The 23,010-nt window shown below is 37.9% G+C and overlaps 1 protein-coding gene across 2 annotated transcripts in view; it reads right to left on the bottom strand.

Annotated features, from left to right (window-relative positions):
• The window catches only part of LOC102165580 (uncharacterized), a 1,236,614-nt gene that overhangs the window by 240,467 nt on the left and 973,137 nt on the right, over window positions 1-23,010 (bottom strand). The window contains exon 4 of one of the 2 annotated variants that reach the window (XR_002336020.2): window positions 15,573-15,701. The exons of the other annotated variant lie outside the window; for it this stretch is intronic. The gene's annotated coding sequence lies outside the window, so the exon portion shown is untranslated. Of the gene's footprint in view, window positions 1-15,572; window positions 15,702-23,010 lie in introns of those variants that run through there. 2 annotated transcript variants of the gene reach the window in all.

Below are 23,010 nucleotides of genomic sequence, written 5' to 3'. Positions count from 1 at the left end.
TGTTGACTGTTTTAGGTGAGTTCTCCTGTTGGTTTGACTGGGGGTGGTTTCTCAGTTTCTTCATCTTGCTTGTTGTTTTCTTTTTCCTGGTGGAGATATACTCTCCGTGGCCGGGCAGTGTTTGCCTTGGCACTGCTATGGAATGTTTCCTGAGGGCTGGCGTTGTTGGTCAGGCTTCTTTGAGGCAGTGTGGCTTTTCTGGAGGGTGGGCGTGGCTGACAGGGTCTCTCTGAAGCAAGAAGGACTTCCTGAGGGCAGACATGACTGTGAGGTCCACACCATGAGGGGAGCAGATTTCACCTGACTGGGCAGAGCTTGCTCTGGTGTTTTTGGGCTTAGGGGTTCTTTCAGGGGTCTGGAAATGCTGGGTAGCTGTTCTGCAGGATTGCAGCACCCCCCAAGGGCTGGGGCAGCTATCTGTGTCACTGAGAACCCAAGAGGCTCTTCCCTAGGGCAGCCTGACTTGGAAGGACTACCTGAGAATGTAGGCAGATCTTTTCACAGTCTGGCCAAGCTTGTTCTAGCTTCTGGGCTGCAGGGGCTCCTGCAGGGGGCTGGTGGTGCTGGGCAGCTATTCTGCAGGAGTATTGCACCCCCGGAGGTCTGGAACAACTAGCTGGGCCGCTGTGAACCCAAGAGGCTCTTCCCCAGGGCAGTCCAACTTGGAAGGACTGTCTGAGAATGTAGGCAGATTTTTTCACGGCCTGGCCAAGCTTGTTATAGCTTTTCTGTGCTGCAGGCTTTTTCCCAGGGGCTGGCGGTGTTTGCTGCTGCTCTGTGTGGGTGTAGCCCCTCCAAAGGGCAAGCAGGCCAGGGCAGGCACAACCCTTGCAGTGGTAGGCTTCTGGCAAATGTTGAGGCCAGCCCTCCCAGATGGCAGGCAGCCCCAGGTCCTGTGTGTGCATAAGGGGTGGCGGGGCAGGGAGATGCACTGGGAAGCACAGCTTTCTGATAGCTAGCAGGCCAGTAAACTTGCTGTGGCATGGGGAATATTCTATGAGGTCCCAAGCCTTCTTCTCTCCCCTCCCCAACATGGGCGCAGACCAGGCTCTTCTCCCAGGTTCCCTCAGATGTGGCTTTCCACTTCCCTACCCTTAGTGTATTGCTCCCTCCCCCTGTGAAGCTCTGCTTTGTAGTCTCCCAGACAGTCTCTTCCCTGTTAAACTTGACAGACCAGTTTCTAGACCTCCCAAACAGTCTCTGCTCCCCCCCCCCAGCCCTTTCCTGGGAACTAACTTCTAGAGCCGAGGTCTCGGTCCCCAGGCCCCACCCAGGCGTCTCAGTTGTTGGTGATTGTGCCAGTAGTTCAGATGATCTGTTCAGTTCTTGCTCTGCTTTTCAGAACTCCAACTTACTGCTGCACTCTTCTCTGCATCTGGAGATTCCTCCAGTTCAGTTGATCTTTCCGTGAGTAGGTGACTTTCCAAGGGGTGGGATCCCTTTCTCCTCTACAGTTCCCTTTCAGGAGCGCCCATCCAGCTCAGATTCACCTTCTCTCACTCTCCTCTTTTCTCTTGTTTTACCTAGTAATGTCACAAGATTCTTGCTGTTATTAGAGTTTAGGTTCTTCTGCCAGCGATTGGTTGCCGTTCTGTGTGAGTCGTTTATCCTGTAGATGTGTTTTTTGTGTGTGTGTGTTTGTGGGAGAGGGCAAGCATGTCCCCCTACTCTTCCACCATCTTGCCTCTCTCCTGTTTTTGCTTTGTGACTACATTAGTATGACCATTTGGATTTGCTCTATTTTTTACATTGGGCTAAAATTCATATATCATGAAATTAAACATCATAAAATGTACAAGTCTCTGGCATTTAGTGTATTCACTATGTTGTACAGTATCACTTCTATCTAGGTCAAAAACATTTTTATCACCCCAAAAGAAAACTACTTACCCATCAGATGGTCCACACTTCATTCATTCTCCTTCCAATCCCTGTAAACTACTAATCTTTCAGTCCATAGGATTTACACATTCTGGATATTTCATAGACATGGAATCATGCAATATGCAATTTCTTTCTTTTTAGCTTCTTGCACTTAGTGTAAAGTTTTCAAGTTTCATTTACATTATAGCATGCGCTATTTCATTTTTTTAATGGCTAAGATCCCATTGTAAAGCTATATAAGATTTTCCCACTTATCATTTGATGGATATTTGGGTGTTTTCTATATTTTGCTATTGTGAATAGTGCTATTACAAACACTTCTATACAAGTTTTTGTATATCTTTTAAAAATTATTTTAGGTTGATACTTAACAGAATTGTTGAATAGTAGAAATTTTCGTTTAAATTATTTTAAAAAATCACAAGGCATTCCCATCGTGGTGCAGTGGTTAATGAATCCGACTAGGAACCATGTGTTGTGGGTTCGATCCCTGCCCTTGCACCGTGGGTTAACTATCTGGTGTTGCCGTGAGCTGTGGTGTAGGTTGCATACACAGCTCGGATCCTGCGTTGCTGTGGCTTTGGCGTTGGCTGGCAGCTACAGCTTCGATTAGAACCCTAGCCTGGGAACCTCCATATGCTGTGGGAGCAGCCCAAGAAATGGCAAAAAGACAAAAAATAAAAATAAAAATAAATAAAAATTAAAATTAAAAAATCACAAAACTGACTTCAATAGAAGCTTTAGCATTTTATATTTCCACTAGCAATATAAAAGTGTTCCAATTTCTCTATGCCAGCACTTGGTTTTTTTCCCTAAGGTTTTTGACTATAGCCATCCTATTGAGTGTGAAGTGACATCTCATTATTGTTTGTATTTGCATTTTCCAAATAAAGAACTGTGTTTAAGATCTTTCCATATATTTGCTGACCATTTTTATATCTTCTTTGGAGAAATGTCTATTCTAGCCCTTTCTCCTTTATTTCAGTTATTTTGTTGCTGAATGGAAGATTTCTTTATAAATCTAGGTACTAGTCCATTGTCAGATATAAGATTTTCAGTCTTTTCTATCATTGTATAGGTTTGTTTTTCACTCTTCATAATGTCCTTGGAAGACCAAAATAATAATAATAATAATAAAAATTTTGGAGTTCTCCAGTGGTCTAGTGATTAAGGATTCAGCATTGCCACTGCTGCAGCTCAGGTTCAAACCCTGGCCTGGGAAATTCATGCCATAGGCGCAGCCAAAAAAATTAATTTTGATGATATCCAATTTATCTCTCTTTTTCTTTTATTATTGTAGAATGTCCTTTGTGTGACACACCTAAGAAATCCAAGTTCTTGAAGTCTTCTACGTCTTTGATACATTTTTTAGTGAATTTATATGTGTGATGTGAGATACTCTGTTCTTTGTGTGTATATATCTAGTTTTCCCAATACTATTTGTATTACTATGATAAATAGTGATATTAAACACATTTAAAAACCTATTGGCCATTTGTATTGATTCTTTAGAGAAATGTCTCTTTAGTTCTTTTGCTTCCACCCAACTTAAAAAAATTAAGTGTAATAGACATATATCATACTATTTATTTGGATATAAAACATAATGATTGTATATTTGTGTATTTGCAAAACCATCACAATAAATATAGTCAACATGTCACTTTACATAGTTTTAAAAATATTTTTTGTTGAGAACTTTTAAGATTTAATCTCTTAGCAACTTTTAACTATGGAATACGGTATTATTAAATATAGCCACCATGTTATAGTTTAAATCCCCATGACTTGTAACAGAAAGTTTGTGCCTTTCTGTTACATGATTTCTCTCCACCCTCAACTAGCCTCTGGCATCCATTAATCTATTCTCTGTATCTATGATGTTGGTTATTTTCTGTGTCTGTGTTTTAGATTCCACATAAAAATGAGATTGTACAGTATTTGTCCTTCGGTCTAACTTTTTTCACTCAGCGTTATGCCCTCAAGGCCTATCCATGTTGTCACGAATGGCATGATTTCATTCTTTTTTATGGCTGAATAATGTTACATTATATTTACTGTATTTTTTAATCTATTCATCTATCAATGGACACTTAGATTATTTGCATATACTGAGTTGTAAATAATGCTGCAGTGAACTCTCCTCTTGTGTTGTTGCTGCATTGTACAAGTTTTGTTATGTTGTATTTTAATTTTGGCTTGCCTACATGTTTTTCAAATAATTTTGAGTTCTTTGGCTCACTGATTTTTCAAAATTAAATTGTTTAGTTTTCACATATTTCTGATGTCCCCATCTTTGCTGCTGTTGATTTCTAATTTAATTCAAATTTTGTATTATTTTTATGATTTTTCCATTATAGCTGGTTTATAGTGTTCTGTCAGTTTTCTACTTTACAGCAAGGTGATCCAGTCACACATATATGTATACAATCTTTTTTCTCACATTATCATGCTCCATCATGAGTGACTAGATATAGTTTCCAGTGCTATACAGCAGGATTTCATTGCTTATCCATTCCAAAGGCAATAGTTTGTATCTATTTACCCCAAATTCCCAGTCCACCACACTCCCTCTCTCTCCCTCTTCATATCCACAAGTCTATTCTCCAAGTCTATGAATTTCTTTTCTGTGGAAAGTTTCATTTGTGCCATACATTAGATTCCAGATATAAGTAATTTTATATGGTATTTGCCTTTTCTTTCTGATTTTACTTCACTCAGTACGAGAGTCTCTAGTTCCGTCCATGTTGCTGCAGATGGCATTATTTTGTTCTTTTTTATGTGTATATACCACATCTTCTTAATCCATTCATTTGTTGATGGACATTTGGGTTGTTTCCATGTCTTGGCTATTGTGAATAGTGCTGCAATGAACAGTCAGGTGCATGTGTCTTTCTCAAGGAAATTTTTGTCCAGATATATGCTCAAGAGTGAGATTGCTAGGTCATATGGTGGTGCTATATATAGTTTTCTAAAGTACCTCCATATTGTTTTCCATAGCAGTTGTACTAATATACATTTCTGCCAACAATGCAGGAGGATTCTCTTTTCTCCAAACTCTCTCCAACATTTATGATTTGTGGACTTATTAATGACGGCCATTCTGACTGGTGTGAGGTGGTACCTCATAGTAGTTTTGATTTGCATTTCTCTAATAATCAGTTTGTTGCCCATCTCTATATTTTATTTGGAGAAATGTCTATTTGGGTCTTTTGCCCATTTTTCAACTGGGTTGTTGACTTTGTTGCTGTTGAGTTGTATATGTTGTTTATATATTTTAGAAATTAAACTCTTTTCAGTTGCATCACTTGAAACTAGTTTTTCCCATTCTTTAAGTTGTCTCTTTTTTTTTATGGTTTCCTTTGTTCAAAAGCTTGCCAGTTTGGTTAGGTCCCATTGGTTTATTTTTGCTTTTATTTCTGTTGCTTTGGGAGACTGACCTGAGAAAATATTCATAAGGTTGATTTCAGAGAATGTTTTGCATATGTTCTCTTCCAGGAGTCAGATGGTGTCTTGTCTTACTTTTAAGTTTTTAAGCCATTTTGAGTTTATTTTTGTGTATGGCATGAGGGTGTGTTCCATTTTCATTACTTTGCATGCAGCTGTCCAGTTTTCCCAGCACCACTTGATGAAAAGACTGTCTTTTTCCCATTTTATGTTCTTACCTCCTTTGTCAAAGATTAATTGACTGTAGATGTCTAGTTTTATTTCTGGGTTCTCTATTCTGTTCCATTGTTCTGTATGTCTCTTTTGGTACCAGTACCACACTGTCTTGATGACTTTGGCTTTGTAATATTGCCTGAAGTCTGGGAGAGTGATGCCCCCTGCTTGGTTTTTGTTCCTCAGGATTGCTTTGGCAATTTTGTGTCTTTTGTGGTTCCAAATAAATTTTTGGATTGTGTGTTCTAGTTCTGTGAAAAATGTCCTGGGTAATTTGATAGGGATTGCATTGAATCTGTAGATTGCTTTTGGTAGTATGGCCATTTTTATAATATTAATTTTTCCAATCGAGGAACATGGCATATCTTTCCATTTCTTTGAATCCTCTGTAATTTCCTTGATTAATGTTTTATGGTTCTCAGCATGTAAGTCTTTCACTTCCTTGGTCAGATTTATTCCTAGGTATTTATTTTGGGGGTGCAATTTTAAAAGTTATTGTATTTTTATTTTCCTTTTCTAATATTTCATTGTTAGAATAAGAAAAACCAACAATTTCTGAATGTTAATCTAATATCCTGCTACTTTGCTGAATTCATTGATCAGTTCGAGTAGTTGTTTTTTGTGGAGTCCTTAACGTTTTCTGTATATAGTATCATGTTATCTGCCTACGGTGACAATTTTATCTCTTCTCTTCCAATTTGGATACTTTTTATTTTATTTTATTTTTTTTGACTGATTGCTGTGGCTAGGAATTCCAGTACACTCTTGATAAAAGTGATGAGAATGGGCACACTTGTCCTGTTCTAGATTTTAGCAGGAAGACTTTAAGCTTTTCTCCATTGAATATTATATTGGCTGTGGGTTTGTCATAAATGGCTTTTATTATGTTAAGGTATGTTCCCTCCATACCCACTTTGGTAAGAGTTTTTATCGTGAATGGATGTTGGACTTCGTTGAAAGTTTTTTTGCATATATTAAGATGATCATGTGGTTTTTGACTTTTCTTTTTTTAATGTGGTGTATAATGTTGATTGATTTGCATGTGTTGAACCGTCCTTGTGAGCTTGGGATGAATCTCACTTCGTTGTGGTGTATGATGTTTTTTATATGTGTTATATTTGGCTGGCTATAGTTTTGCATATATATTCATCAAAGATATTGAACTATAATTTTCTTCTTAGGTAGCATCTTATGTTTAGGTATTAGGGTGATGGTGGCTTTGTAGAATGTCTTTGGGAGTGTTCTCTCTTCTGCAACCTTTTGGAAAACTTTAAGAATAATGAGTATAAATTTTTCTCTGTACATTTGGTTGAATTCACCCTTGAATCTATCTGGTCCTGGACTTATATTGTTAGGTAGTGTTTATTTTATGTATTCAATTTCATTTCTTGTGATCAGTCTGTTCAGTTCCTATATTTCTTCTTGATTTAGATATGGCAGGCTGTAAGTCTCTAGAAAGCTATCCATTTCTTCTAGATTTTCAAATTTGTTGGCAGATAAATGTTCATAGTATTCGTTTATGTTTATTTGTATTTCTGCTATATCTGTTGATATTTCTCTCTTTTATCTTCCTCCTTTTTTGGGGGGAGGTTGTCTCCTTTGCTTGGTGAGTCTGACCAGAGGTTTGTCAATTTAGTTTACTTTTTCAAAAACCAACTCTTGGTTTTATTGATTTTTTGTATTGTTTTTCGAATCTCTATTGTATTGATTTCCTCTATGATATTTATGATTTCCTTCCTTCTGATGACATTAGGTTTGTTCTGTTCCCATATCATTTAGGAGATGCGTTAAGTTGTCAACTTGGGATTTTTCTTCTTTTTTGAAGAAGTCCTGTAGCACAGTGAATTTTCCTCTGAGCACCTCTTTTGAAGTATCCCATAGATTTTGAATTATTGTGTCCTCATTATCATTTGTCTCAAGTTTTTTTTAATTTCTTTTTTGATTTCCTCATTGACCCATTTTCTTTTTTTAGTAGTATGTTGTTTAGTCTTCAAGTAATCACTTTTTTCTCATTTATTTTCCTGTAGTTGATGTCTATTTTCATGTCATTGTGGGAGAGAAGTTACTTGACATAATTTCTGAACTCTTAAATTTCTTGAGGTTAGTTTGTGTCCCAGTATGTGGTCAATCCTTTAGAATGTTCCATGTGCTTTTGAGAAGAATGTATATTCTGATTTTTTGGGGATATAATTTCCTGAAAATATCTAACTTTTCTATTGTGTCGTTTAGGATCTCTGTTGCCTTTGATTTTCTGTCTAGAGGATCTGTCCCTTGTTGTGAGCAGTATGTTAAAGTCTCCTACTATTGTTTTTCCATCAATTTCTCCTTTTATGTCTATTATTATTTGTTGTATGTATCTAGGTGCTCTGTATTAGGGGTACATATATTGATTATTGTAATATTCTCTTCTTGAATGGATCCTTTTATTATTAGTATCCACCTTTGTTTTTCTTTATGACCTTTGCTTTAAAGTCTATTTTGTCTGATATGAATATTGTAACTCCTGCATTCCTGTCATTTCCATTCCCATGAAATATCTTTTTCCATCCCCTCACTTTCAATTTATTTGTGTCCTTTGCTCTAAGGTGAGTCTCTTGTAGACAGCAAATTGTAGGATCTTGCTTTTTTATCTAATCTTCCACTATATGTCTTTTGATTGGTTCATTCAGTCCATTTACATTAAGGTAATTATTGATAAATATGTATTTGTCACCATTTTAAACCTTGTTTTCCAGTTGATTCTATGTTTCTTCTTTGTTCCTTTCATTTTTTGGTTGGATGATTTCCTTTTGTTTTTATGCTTGTGTCCTTTTCTTTTTAGTTTTTGTGAATGTAATGTTTAGTTTTGATTTGTGGTTGCCATTTTTTCTAGTATGTTAACCCCTTCTTATATCTGCTTGCTGTAGCCTGATAGTCATATAGGCTCAAACACATATTAAAAAAAAAGTGTCTATATTTTCTTACTTTCCTTGCACACATTTTTATGATATTGAATTCCTTTTAAAACATCTTCATGTTTTTCCTTTTGCTGTTCCTTGAGTTTATCATCACTTTTACAATAGGTTTTTTTATTTTTTCCTTTTGGACTGTATACTGCTTATTTAAGTGATTGCTTTCCAACTGTGACTTTCTCCATCCTATTTCTTCCTAATTATTTTATATTTAGAGAAGCCCTTTCAGAATTTCTTTTATAATGGGTTTAGTATTGCTGTACTCTTTCAGCTTTTGTTGTTGAGGAAATTCTTTATTTCTCATTTTATTTTAAATGATATTCTTGCTTGGTAGAATATTCTAGATTGCATATTTTTTCCCTTTTAGAACTTTGAATTTATCATGAAACTCTCCTCTTGCCTGTAATGTTTCCTTAGAGAAATCAGCTAATAACCTTATGAGGTTCTCTTATAATTAACTCTTTATTTTTCTCTTGCTGCCTTTAGAATCTTCTCCTCAATTTTTGCCAATTTTATTATAGCATGTCTTAATGTGGACCACATGGGTTTCAGCTTGATTGGGGCTCTCTGTGATTCCTGTATCTTATATCTGCTTCATTTAGTTTTGGAAATTTTTCAGACTTAATTTCTTCAAATATCTTTTCAATCCCCTATTCTTTTTCTTCTCCTTCTGGAATCCCTATTACGCATCAATTGGCCCACTTTATATTATCCCATAGATCTTTTATATTGCTTTATTTTTTTATTTGGTTTTCTGTCTGCTGTCTTGATTAGGTGATTTCCAATATTCTATCTTGCAAATCACTAATTCGTTCCTCTGCATTATTCATTCTCTTTTTTTAGTGCCTTTAACTCGGTTTTGCTTCTGCAAATGAGTTTTCTAATTTGTGTTCCTTCTTATATTTTCTAGTTCCAAATTAATCTGCATTACTGTTTATATCCACTCTTAATTCCTTGATATTCAGCCTTAATTCCATCAGTATTTTCACTACCTCCCTTTTGAACTCAGTGTCTATCATATTGCAGAGGTCTGTTTCATTATTTGCTGCTTCAGGTGAATTCCCCTATTTTTTAACTGGGAATAGTTTCTTCACTTCTTCATCTTGCTTATGTTTTTCTTTTTCTGTGTGTTTAGGGAAGCCAAACTATAGACTTGGAGGGCCATTTCTATGCAAGAGCATCCCTTTGTATTTTATGGAGGGTTATTATTTATTTTTGGCTTGGGAGTTTGGATACTTGCTGTGTCTTTCTTTGGTGTGAGCAGGGTGTTACCCCCCTAGGTCTATTTCCAGGGACAAGGAGGCAATGGGTAGGCCTAGTAGCCACTTTCTGGTTGCTGGGCTCTTAACAGCAGCAATGACCGTCAGGAAGGTGGCACAGGCTACTTCTATTCTCAGGCCCTCGGAAGTGCTAATGAGACTCAGGCAGACTTGGCAGTGCCCAGAGCATTTGGCAGTGACAGCGGCAGGGTGTGTTCCTAGGGAAGTGAGAGCAACAATGGATGGTGTTTTGTCACAATGCTCTCCTCTGTGGTGCCCACTGAGGTGATTGGGGCTGCAAGCATTGCCTTTTCATGGACCTCTAGTGATGGCGGGCAATGCCCACCTCTGGAGTCCAGATAACTGGTGGTTTGCCCATTTGGACCATGCAAATAGCACTCCATCCTGCTCAGTCCCCACAGTTGTTGCTGCACAGGCTTCTCCTAGTTGAAGGGCCCTGAGAAATGACAGTGATCAGGTATGTGTGTGCCCTGCTTGAAGCATTTTAGCAGTGGCAGCAGCAGGGTGGGTGTATGCCCAGGGGAGTGAGAGCAACAGTGGTTGGTGCTAAGTTGCTGTGCCCTCCTTTTTGCTGACCTCTGAGGTGACTGGAGCCTGAGGTGGCTCCTGTTCACAGATCCCTAGTAGTGGTGGGCCATGCATTCCCTCTTGTTTTTGAGATGACTTCTGTGATTTGTTCCTGCCACCTGTAGATCATGCATGAGGTGCTGCATTGTGCTTAGCCTCCCACTGCCTTTAGCCCACACAAGAGGTACCCAGCCATCCATAGGCCACACAAAATGCACCTGGTATTCTGTAGCCTGAGCAAGTGGCCTCTCATGACCCATTGCCTGCACCAGAGTCTCCCTTTGAGAGCCTGCACATGCACAGGGAAAGAGATTCTTTTGGAAGTCTGCCCCTTCTCCCCTTTCCATCCCCAACAATGTAGCCTAGCTTTCCTTATTGTCCCAGACCTCATGCCCAGTTCCCTCAGCTGTGGATTTCTGCTCCCCAACACTCAACTCCCCAGGCCATGGTATTCAGCAATCCAGCCCATGGCACACCTATCCCTAGCCCCTCAGGCTTTCTCCACACAGCCATTGCTAGCTGTCTCCCCATAACTGATCTATGGATCTTGAGTCTCAGAACCCAAGTGTCTAAGACTGTGGTGTCTTTGGCAGTGGTGCAGATGATCTGCATGTCTTCCATTCTGCTTTGCCCTCCTCAGTCCAGCTGCTGCACTTTTCTTGGAGACTTTGAGGTCCCTCCATTTCTGCTGATCTCACAATCAATAAAGTGGCTTCCCAGGTTTGGGTTCCCTTTTTCTTTCACAGCTCCCTCTCTCTCTCTCTTTTTTGTTCTACCCAGTTATATGGAGGGTTTCTAGCCTTTTTTGGAGGTTTAAGTTCATCTGCCAGAGTTCAGATGTTCTGTGTGAATAGTTCTACATGTATATTTTTTTAAAAATGTGTTTGTGGGAGAGGGTGAGCATGTCTTACTCCTCCACCATCTTGATCCTTCTCCTTGATGGCCAAGTCTTTGCCTCCCTTGAATATCCTGCTAAGGTCTAACTCCCTGCCTGTTTCCCTCTATGGTGTCTGGGAACCCATATTATAAGGGGAAAGGGCTGATGACTCCTCTAGCTGCATTCTAGGGGCATTGTAGGGCTCTGGATTCCCTGCTGTCTGTCAGGGCATTCCTGAAGAGGGAGGAGTGGCTCCTTGGGATGGCTTGTCCAGATGTTGATGGGTTGATCTCCCCATCACATTATCATTTGGAGACTTGTTTGTTGTATTCTAGAAAAAAAAACTTAACAAGCAGATTAAAGGTAGAGACCAAAAATCACTAATGGAATTATTGTAAAGTATTGAAACAACTTAGTAGAGCTATATATTTAATGTAGGTGTAACATAACCAATCAGAAATAATTGGAGAAGTGATAGTTTGAATGTTAATAGACAAAATAAATATCTCTCTTTTTGTTGAATAGTCTTGAAACCCAATCTGGACCTGGTACTTTGGGGAGACTTGCAGCCAGGTAGTTATCTAGTATTATCTCAGTAGGTTTTAACTGTAAATGTGGTATTAGCATATAAATAACAGAAGCTATTAATAATTATATATATTTTTATCTTTCCATTGTTACCAGAGGGGACCTTGAAAATGTAAGGAAGCATCTCCCAGCTGCCAGATGCTGCTGCTTTTGAATGGCTGGTGGCATTAAGTGTGTATAAAACTTAAGTTCTTAGCAATACAAGCATTTGTCTAAAATTACTCCCAAAATATTATCTGGTATTACCTTGTATGTCTGAACCACAGCTGTTCTATTTTATCTTTTAATTTTCTTTTTCTAATTGGCTAAAGCAGATGTCATTGTTAATGATTTTAGTGTTTTCCTAGATATGAGGTCTAAGAATTGGGGGTCATAAAAATACTTACCTGAAAATATTTAACTATCTGAAGGCCTGTTCTGTAAGTTTTTTCCAGTGTACAGAATGCCTCATTCCTGATCTCCACCCTGAACTCCCTTCAGAGAATGTTAAGGATCAGCAGCAGAAGCAGTTCATGATTCAATCCATATAGAGGCAGATGGCAAGGGCCAATCTCTAGTGCACATGATTTCCCCATGATTATAAATTTGACCATGATTTTGGGAGGCATTTCATGACCATTTCATCCCATCATGCTAAGAATGCTCATTCCCAGGTCTGGTGAAGATTTGGTTGACCAGTGTGCTATTACTGGACTAGACCCTATTAACAGTAGCCAAAAGTCTCTGGATCACCATTTTTACTAGTCCATTAAGTCCGGGAAATTATTCCCTCTTGTGTTTTTCTCATATCCTGAATTACATTGATTTCATATGGAACTGAATATTATTTCAGAGACTCAATTACACATTTGACAATGTAAGAAATAACAATTTTGTAAAAAGAGCTAATAGAAAATAGTATAGTTGGTAGTATTACTGAAAGTTATAAATAGGAATTTAAGTCAAGAGCTTTTACCAAATGCAACCTGGTATTTCCCAGTTTACCTGGCTTTGTCTGTTCCTTATCTTTATTGGAAATTATACACTAGCTTTGTCCATAGCAATATAAACAGTAGCCTGAACAGAATCACAGTTTTCCTGGAGTAAATTATAAAAGGGTCAACTTATAACAGCCCTGGAGAGGAGAAGCCCACCAAGATAAATCAGAAGTACTAGTTGTAGGTAATTGACTACAAACTCAACAATTGGGTTGATTTCTAAAATTCACATAGGATTGTGCCCATGACTGAAAATATTTTATTAATGTATAAAATGAAAAGAAACCCAGAAAAGTAACTATACTGTAAGGCCTGGCAATCTTGGGATAGCTCTCTACTTATAAGGTGGTTTTATTTTGTCCTGGCATTGATGTTTTTCTTTTTGTCTTATTCAAACCTTATTTTATGGTGATTTTGAAGTTAGTAGCTCTCTCTATAGGCCAGTCCAGGGCAGGGGCCCTTCTTAAGTGAGAAATATAAATTTAGGAGTTAATGTTTCATTTCTTTGTGCATGAGGCACTTAAGAATACCTAAAAAGAAAATATTTTATCTAGGTTGGAGACAGTCTTTTAAGTGATACTTTTCCATTATGTATAGACCCCTGGTTATCATAGGGAATATCGTATTTACCCAAACATAGATTATGGCAATCAGCTTCAGAAACATACTTCAAATATTTTATTAATAATTCAATTAAATTTTATAATAATGTATCATAGCAAAGAACTATTTGGGTGTGAGTTTTAGATAGTAAACACTAAACTCAGTAACCTTAGAAGAACATTATATTTATGGTCAAGGTCAGAGAAGGTATTATTTATATTTCAGGAGATAGTTTTTTCCTTAACTAATGAGGCTGCAGAACCCAGAGGTCTCCTATTTTTAGAGGGACAAGACAGAAAAAAATAAAATGTTTTAATTTTACACACAGATGTAAATTACCAAATTGTTGCAGTTCATTAAGTAACTTGCAGGGAATTTTTTTTTAATAAATGAAAGATAAAAATTAAAAGCCAGTAATATGTCCAACAAAATTTATAAAAATTATAATCATGTTTAGCTGTTTTTATCATATGTAATTAATTTTATTCTGTACAAGTCCAGTTTTTTATTAGTTTCGTTGATCTTGCTTGATGATTGAGGATGATAGTCACAGGAATAATTTTAAAAAGTCTGTGAAAAAAAAATAAGGCTTATATGATTTGTTCAGTGCAGCAGGTGCCTTGATTTTTGGAGATTATAGAAAGTATACACCAAATGGAAAATACATTTTTAATCATTTTTGCGAGGGTATCAGTCAGGGGAAACTTTAATCCATCAAATAAGAATTGTTTGCCAGGGATCCAGGAAAAGCTAAGTGGCTGTCTGGATTTCCCATAGCCTTGTTTAATTTAGCTCTTGTTTACCCACCTTAAATTCCCTGATTTAACAGTAAACTGTTGCCACGTTATATGGGAAATGGCAAAACCCTGGCAGTGAGAGGTTAATTTTCCATAGAAGTGGAATAAAATTTATCTATATGTACCATATATTTATTTGCCAATGTCCCTCTTGTAATTTAACCTGTAATGTAACCCCAGTTAGTTTAATATTTTTCTGAGATGCCTCAGGGGCCCTCAGAAGCGCCTCAAGTTGGCTCATGGTCAGATGAACTTTAACAAGAATCTGACATTTGGAAAGTTTGTCAAAAACGTCAAAAAGTTTTAAAGCACTTGGTCATATAGAATCATAGATCATTGTGAAATAATACTTAACCAAAGTAACAAAAGTTATTAAAAGCAAAGAGAAGTCACTTACAAAGAAATTCACAATTCATTACTGAAGGCAACATTTTAAGAAAACCTTGTTTTGATAGAGACCAAACCCAAATTTTGTATGAACTTACTTTTTATTTTCATTCCTTTTTACTGAAAACATATATCCTACCTTTTTAAGTAACATGAACTATCTTTTATACCCAAACTTTGTATATTGGTAAACATAAATGTCAATAATTTTTTTTTAAAGCATGCACTTTGTATAGAAAATGCCTCAGTGTGGCACTAAACATATCATTATGTTTGATTGGTAAATATAAATACCTCTATTTAAAAAAAATCATATAGTTTTTTATATAAAATGCTTCAGTGTGGCACCAAACATAAGTTTCTCTGTAAAATGAAGCCAACATTCAATAATTAATTTTTCAATATCTTATTTTATTTGGAAATGACAAAGGTATTCAATAAGCTTCAATAAATATTTAACTTAATTAAGGATGACTCAATTTTCACATTACCAGTATCTAAAGAGATCATTCTTAAGTTGATATTCCTAGAAGCATTATTTCTTAAAAGTTTACCCAAACGTTCTTATATCATTTACATTTAATTTATTTATGAAAATTTCATCATACCAATCTATTTTTCTTGCTGGCAATTTTGTAACAGATATAACAAGATCTTATTTAATTTCTATTAAATCTTAGATACAATAAAGTTATTATACATAATGTTGACTCTAAAAATGTTTATATTAATTATATCAATAAAATAAGTTTAACTTTAAAACTAGATATTAATTTAATATTGAATATTTCCAGTTCATGTGAACCTAGGATTAAATCTGGCCAGTTACTTTATGTATTTCTAGAATTTGTCTAAGTGCTTAATTTCATTAATCCAATTAAGTAGAACTCTTGTGTGAATTAATTTTGGCAATGCCATACAGGTACAATGCACATGTAGATGCATACACACAAACAAAGCAGAGGCCTCATAGTTTCAATTTCAAAGTAGTAGTAGAGAGATACATAATGAAAGCTGAGGTGGAGAGAAAGTAGAGTTTATTGAGATTAGAGACTCTGAAAGTGCAGTGGGACTTCTTGAAGATCAGGGAGAGCCAATCCTGAGCACGTGGTCATGTCAGCTTCTATAACCTAGGGAGAGGGGATATCCCAGTTATTTTACAAGCATGCTCAGTGGGGCTGACTAGCTGTTTACCATTTAAAATGACCGTTTTGCCAGGAGAGGGTAATGGATTTAAAAAGCTAAGGAATAGTCTCTGGCAGCTAATGGGTTGTCTCTGAGAGCTAGGCATCCCTAAGTCAGAGAGAGTCCTGGTTCTGGAGCATTCATGTGCACCCCCAAACACCCCTGTGAGGACTGGGTGTCCCCAGCCTGAACAGGTGAGACTTTTTGCAGGGACAAAGGGATATGGGGACTTCCCTGGCAGGCTTGAGTGCTGGGCATCCCTAGGTCAGAGCTGCATGTCCCTTTGACAGCCTCACAGGACTCAATACTTATGTTGTTTGTCCCCAGGCCAGTTAGCATGGTGGGCTCCCCACTGGAAGCAGGTTTCACCCTGGTCTGAGTTCTCCATGCCACAGTTGAGAAAATGGTTAGATATACTTCATCTGTGGCTACGTTGTTCAGTGCAGGAGATGTCATCCCACTGGGAGAGGGCTTATGGGCAATGGACCTAGCCCTGGCCCAGTGTTCCTTCCCTTGACAGAGGGAGGATGGCTTGTGCCATAGGAGGAGAGGAAGAAATTGTCCTCAGATGCCCCAAGGTTTGGGTAAAGTGACTGAGGTTTTGTTCAGAGATAGTTTCTGTAGACAGAGAATAAAAGAAGTGAGGTTTCTTTAAAACAGCTCAGGACAGGCAGTTTCCCCAAGATCTGAGTCAAAGGGACAGTAACAGAAAGAGAAAGTTTGGGAGAAGTAAGGAGAAATCCTCACCCATTTTACACAAGTGTAAATAAGGCAGTGATCTATGGGGCCTTCAGAATACATCAGGCTGGAGCCCTGGCCAGAATTCATCAGTTGATCCCATAGCTATTCACCTCTTCAGAGAGGGTTCCAGAAAGAGGAGTAGGAAGAGAGAGGAGCAAGAAAGAAAGAGGAGCAAGCAAGCAAGCAAGCAAGCAAGAAAGAAAGACAGAAAGAAAGAAAGAGAAAGGGAGAGAAAGAAAGAAAGAGAAAGGGAGAGAAAGAAAGAAAGAGAAAGAAGGTAAGGAAAAGAAAGAAAGAAAAAGAAAGAAGGAAAGGAAAAGGAAGAAAGAAAAATAAAGCAGCTAGCAAATGAGAGAGAGGGAGGAAGGAAGTAAAGAAGGAAGGAAGAAAGGAAGGGAGGAAGGAAAGAAAGAAGGAAGGAAGGGAGGGAAGCAAGCGTAAAGGGCAGTTACAGACAGGCTTGGTGGGTTTTAATTTGTCTGAAGATGGGTGGTGCTCCTGCTGAGCTTCCTACACTGGGAGGAGTAGGAGGGGGAATGGGATAGATTGGTGCCAGACATCCCCATGCATTTCTACTGGGAGACAGCCTGCAGGGGAGGGGAGCAGAGTTGAGCATTTGCTCAGAGAGAAAGAAATAAGCTAGTGAAAAAGGCACTCAAACTGCAGCTGGAGCTCTGGAGGCAAAAAAAAAAAACTTGGACTTGTTTTCATTTCTAGACATAACACACCACCCTCAAGTGAGCCGGTGCTTCTATAGCATGAGGCTCTGCACTCTTTGTGCAATGCATCCTCTCCTGGGGTGGAATATGCCACATACCAATGCTCCACTGTGGTAGAGGGCTTGGTGCCCACTCACACCCCTGTTAGCACAGCCTGAGTGTCAGGTACCATCTGTGGCCCTGGACATAACCTGATCTGGGCACACATTCTAGAGGACACACCTGGCTCTCCAGGGCGTTGGTGGGCCAAGGAGCCCAGTGGACCATCCCACATCACTGCATCAGCTGCCCAAGGTGGGCCTATTCCCTGGAGTGGCCAGGCCAGGCCACAGGTAGAAGGAGCATGCCTGGCCAGGACTGATTGTAGTAGAGGCCCCAGACTACCAAGGTCTGGTCCCTGGCTCACCCTGCTGTGCTCACCTCAGGCAGCCACAGCCCAGTGAGCAAGGCAGACAAGACAGACAAGGCAGAGGAGGCAGCAGTGAAAATAAAATTCTCAGAGAAATTCCAGAGAGATCAGCAGTGAAAGTCCACCAGCATATCACAACATAGATGGAAAATGGAGAATGGACAATACTCTAGGAGGGGATACCTCTAGGGAGCAGGGAGTCCTACCTTCATCTGAGTCACAAGCACCATTATTATGATGGAATTTTTCCAGAATGATGGAATTGCAGTTTCCTTGGTCCCTACCCTGCCATACCAAAGCACTGAAATGGTGGCCATTTTACAAATTTATTAAATCAAAAATTATTTTATATTATCATTTACCATTTTTTCAAGTTAAGAATTCTCTTAAACTTTTCTTGAAGGTGGCATTTATATTGATCATGAAATCCTGCAGTTTTTGATTGTCTGAAGAAGACTATTTTATCTTCATTTTCTTTTTTTTTTTACATTTATTTATTTATTGCTATTTCCCCAAAGCAATTTTCTTTTCCCCACTGTACAGCATGAGGACCCAGTTACACATACATGTATACACAATTTTTTCTCCCATTGTCATGCTCCATTGTAAGTATCTAGACATAGTTCTCATTGCTATACAGCAGGATCTCATTGTTAATCCATTCCAAAAGCAATAGTTTGTATCTGTTAACCCCAAGCTCCCAATCCATTCCACTCCCTCCCCCTCCCCCTGGGCAACCACAAGTCTATTCTCTGAGTCCATGATTTTATTTTCTGTGGAAAGGTTCATTTGTGCTGTATATTTTTCAAATATTATTTTTCAGGGTATAAAATTCTTGATTCTCAAGGTTTTTAAAATGTTTTAGTTTAATATTTTGAATATATAATCTCACTCTGCCAGTCTGCACAGACTGCTGAAAAATACAAGCATACTCTTATTTAAGGGTTCCCTTGCATGTAATGAATCATTTTTCTCTTGATGAATTCAGATTTTTTCTGGGCTTATCTTTTGACAGCTGAAATATAATGTACCTCTGTGTATTTCTTATAGTCAGTCATAAACTGATCCTATTTGTATTTTCATGAACTAGATGAACCTGAAGATCATTTTCCTCCAAAGATTTGGTGCATTTTTAGCCATGACTTTATTAAATAAGTTTCCTATTCCCTCTTCCTTTTCCTTTTAGGACTTCTATAATGCAAATGTTGTTTCACAGGATAGTATACCATTATTAATGAAGGTTTTCTTTACTCTTACATTCTTTTTTTCTCATTTTGCCTCTGACTGGATAATTTCATGTGAACTCTTTTTGACTTCTAATTTCATGTGAACTCTCTTTGACTTCACACATGCCTTCTTCTTGATTGATCAGGTCTGTTGCTGAAGTCCTATACTACACTTTCAACTCATTCTTTGTATTCTTCAGCCCAGAATTTCTTTTTATATCTTTGTTGAATTTCTCTTTTGCATTATATATTGCTTTTCAAATTTCATTGTTTTCTTTCTGCATTCTTTTGCAACTTGCTAAGCTTGCACAAAACCATTATTTTGAATTTGTTTTCACACAATTTGTAAATCTCCATTTCTTTGGTATAGGTTACCATAAATTTATTGTTCCCCTTTGGTGGTGTCATGTTTCCTTGTCTTTCATGTTTCTTATATCCTTCAATTAATGTCTTCTTATTTGAATGAGTAGTCACTGCTTCCAGTCCTTACAGAATGACTTTGGGTTCATGCAAGGACACTAACTATTTGGTGTACAGCAACTTTGGACCCAGGACTTGCAAAACTGGCTCCATCTCCCAGGAGATGCTGTGGCATGAACTCTGGCCAGCTTCATAAGCTGAAGTTATTTATTGTGAAGATTTTAAGGGTCTTTGGTCACTAACACTAGTGGTCTCTGCAATGTTGGCAAGGCTTCTGAGTTCTTTGTTGGTGAAGTATGCTGGGATTCCTCTATTCTCATTTTCTCACATGTGGTAACATAATGGCCCTTGGTAATAAGTTCTTAGTGGTGAGGGGGAGTTATACAGTAGTGATTCCTATTCTGAAAGATTGTAATAGTATTAACTCTGAACAGTTCTGTCCACTCTAGTAACTGTGGGTAAAGAATAGTGGTGGTCCTAATTCTGTCCATCTTCCTATGATGGCATTCACAACTGAAGGTATCCTTCTTTGTTCTGAGCTGTTGTGGGACAATGAATGGGGTGACAGATGTAAAATGCTTCCTGTGTTTTCTATGCAGCCATTCTTAGTTTGAGTGTCTTACTAGGTTGCCTAACATTCTTAATTGTAATCTGGAGTTATCCTAGAGATATTTTCATGTGGTCAGTTGTTTAATCACTATATCTGTGGGAGAATGAGGTCCGACATCCCAATTTGCCACCTTGCTTTGGCATATTATTTAAGTGTATATTTGGTTTTCACATGTATGTGAGTTCTCCAGTTTTTCTTCTCTTATTGCTTTAATGTAAGCTAACTGTACAGAAGATATTTTGTTTGATTTCAATACTTTGAAATTTCTGTAGAGTTACTTTGTTTCCTAACATATACTCTATCCCTGAAATTATTCCATGTTCATCTGAGAAAAATGTATATCATCTTATTGAATGTAGTCTTCTAGATGTCTATTAGGTCTAAATTGGTTTGTAACGGTGTTAAAAATTTCCACATCCTTTTTGAACTTCTGTCTAGCTGTCCTATCTATTATTGATAGTGTGGTATTGAAGTCTCCAAATACTATTGTAGAATCACTTCTCCCTTCAAGTCTGGAATGTTTAATTTTGTATATTTTGGGGGCTCTGTTCTTTTCTGTTCATGTTGTTTTTATCTTTTTTTGGTCTTTTGTTTTTGTCTTTTTAGGGCCGATCTCATGGCATATAGAAGTTCCCAGGCTAGGAATTAAATTGGAACTGCAACTGCCGGCCTACACCACAGCTCATGGCAATGCCAGATACTTAACCCACTGAGAAAGGCTAAGGATTGACTCCATGTCCTCATGGATCCTAGTTGAATTCACTACTGCTAAGCCATGACAGGAACTCCTTAATTTTTACTTTAAAATATAGCTTCTTGACTGACCCTTTTATCAATATATAATGTTCATCTTTGTCTCTTAATAAAACTTTTAAATGTCTATTTTGTTAGAAACTACTATAGCCACCTAGCTCTCTTATACTATTACTTCCATGGGATATCTTTTTACATCCTTTTAATCTTTTTGTGCTTCTATCTAAATTTAGTCTTCTTTGGACAGCATATAGTTGGCTATCCAGTTCCAGTCTGTTAATCTCTGCATTTTGATTGAAGTGTTTAATTCATTTACAATTTATCAATAATGGATTTATTGATAATATAGAAATTTTTTTTTTGTCTTTTTGCCATTTCTTGGGCCGCTCCTGCGGCATATGGAGGTTCCCATGCTAGGGGTCTAATTGGAGCTGTAGCTGCCAGTCTATGCCAGAGCCACAGCAACGCGGGATGGGATCTGAGCCACATCTGTGACCTACACCACAGCTCACAGCAATGCTGGATCGTTAACCCACTGAGCAAGGGGAGGGATCGAACCCACAACCTCATGGATCCTAGTCGGATTCATTAACCACTGCGCCACGACAGGAACTCCAATAATATAGAAATTTCTTAAGCCATTTTGCTATTTCTGTGTATCATATATATTTTTTAATTCTTCCATTACTGCCTTCATTTCCTAATGTACTATTTTTGTTCCCTTCTGATCACTTTTTTTTTTTTTTTTTCTGTTTGCTGTTGTTTTTGTTAGCAGTTTACCTGGAGATAACAACTGAGAACTTTATGGTGATCAAGTGTTAATTAAGAGCCCCTTAGATGTAATAGTATACAGAACCTGTGCTTCTTTACAGCTCTGCCCTTTATTTTCTTATCATGAGAAATTACGTTTTGGAGTTCTTGTAATGGCGCAGTGGAAACAAATCCAACTAGGAACCATGAGGTTGCGGGTTTGATTACTGGCCCCATTCAGTGGGTTAAGGATCTGGCATTGCCATGAGCTGTGGTGTAGGTTGCAGACACAGCTCGGATCTGGCGTGGCTGCGGTGTGGCATAGGCCACAGCTCCAATTAGACCCCTAGCCTGGGAACCTCCATATGCTGTGGGCATGGCACTAAAAAGATAAAAGACAAAAAAAAAGAAATTACATCTTTATTAATTTTGTGCCCCTTAACATATATATTCATATTTTTATAGTTTATACTTAGGGATTTAAAAAATGAGAGAGAGAGCTACCAAAAGTACAGGAGTTCCTGTCACGGCTCAGAGGAAAATGAATCTGACTAGCATCCAGGAGGATGTAGGTCTGACTCCTGGCCTTGTTTAGTGTGTTAAGGATCTGGCATTGCTATGAGCTGTAGTATAGGTCACAGATGTAGCTCGGATCTGGCATTGCTGTGATTCTACCCCTACATCTCTGATTCTACCCCTATCCTGGGAACCTCCATATGCTGCAGGTACAGCCCTAAAAAAAAAAAAAAAAAAAAAAAAAAAAAAAAGACAAAAAAGTACAGTACAATTAGCTTTTATTTTTAACTATGTAGCTACCTATTTTTGTTCTATCTTTCTTCATATGAATTCTAGTTGCCATTAGCCTTTAGCCTTTTTTGTAGGGCAGTTTCACTAGTAACTAAGTCTGTTTTGTTGTCTTAAAAATTTATATGTAATGTCAATTTCTCGTTCATACTTAAAGTATAATTTTGCCATATATATATATATACACACATTGGTTTTCAGTGTTTTACTTCACCACTTTAAATATACCACTCCATTGCCATCTGGCTGTTCCTTCCTGTTTTATTTTCTTTTTATATACTGGTTTTTATTTTTTTCCATTATACCTGGTTTACCATGTTCTGTCAATTTTCACTGTACAGCATGGTGACCCAGTTACACATACATGCATACATTCTTTTTTCTCACATTATTATGTGCCATTGTAAGTGACCAGACGGTTCCCAGTGCCACACAGCAGGATCTCATTGCTAATTCATTCCAAAGGCAATAGTCTGCATCCATTCCAAACACAATAGTCTGCATCCATTCCAAAGGCAATAGTCTCCATCTATCAACCCAGAACACCACATCCATCCCACTCCCTCCCCCTCTCCCCCCGGGCAGCCACAAGTCTATTCTCCAAGTCCATGATTTTCTTGTCTGTGTAAAGGTTCATTTTTGCCGTATATTAGATTCCAGATATAAGTGATAGCATATGGTATTTGTCTTTCTCTTTCTGACTTACTTCACTCAGGATGAGAGTCTCTAGTTCCATCCATGTTGCTGCAAATGGCATTATGTCATTCTTTTTTATGGCTGAGTAGTATTCCATTGTGTATATATACCACATCTTCTTAATCC

Source organism: Sus scrofa, chromosome 1 (genome assembly GCF_054392235.1).
Source record: "Sus scrofa isolate SSC_HxYL_T2T_F1_AM1 chromosome 1, Sscrofa_HxYL_maternal_Yorkshire_Landrace_v2.0, whole genome shotgun sequence".
Taxonomy (NCBI): Eukaryota; Metazoa; Chordata; class Mammalia; order Artiodactyla; family Suidae; genus Sus; species Sus scrofa.
This window is presented reverse-complemented; position numbering and strand designations above follow the sequence as displayed.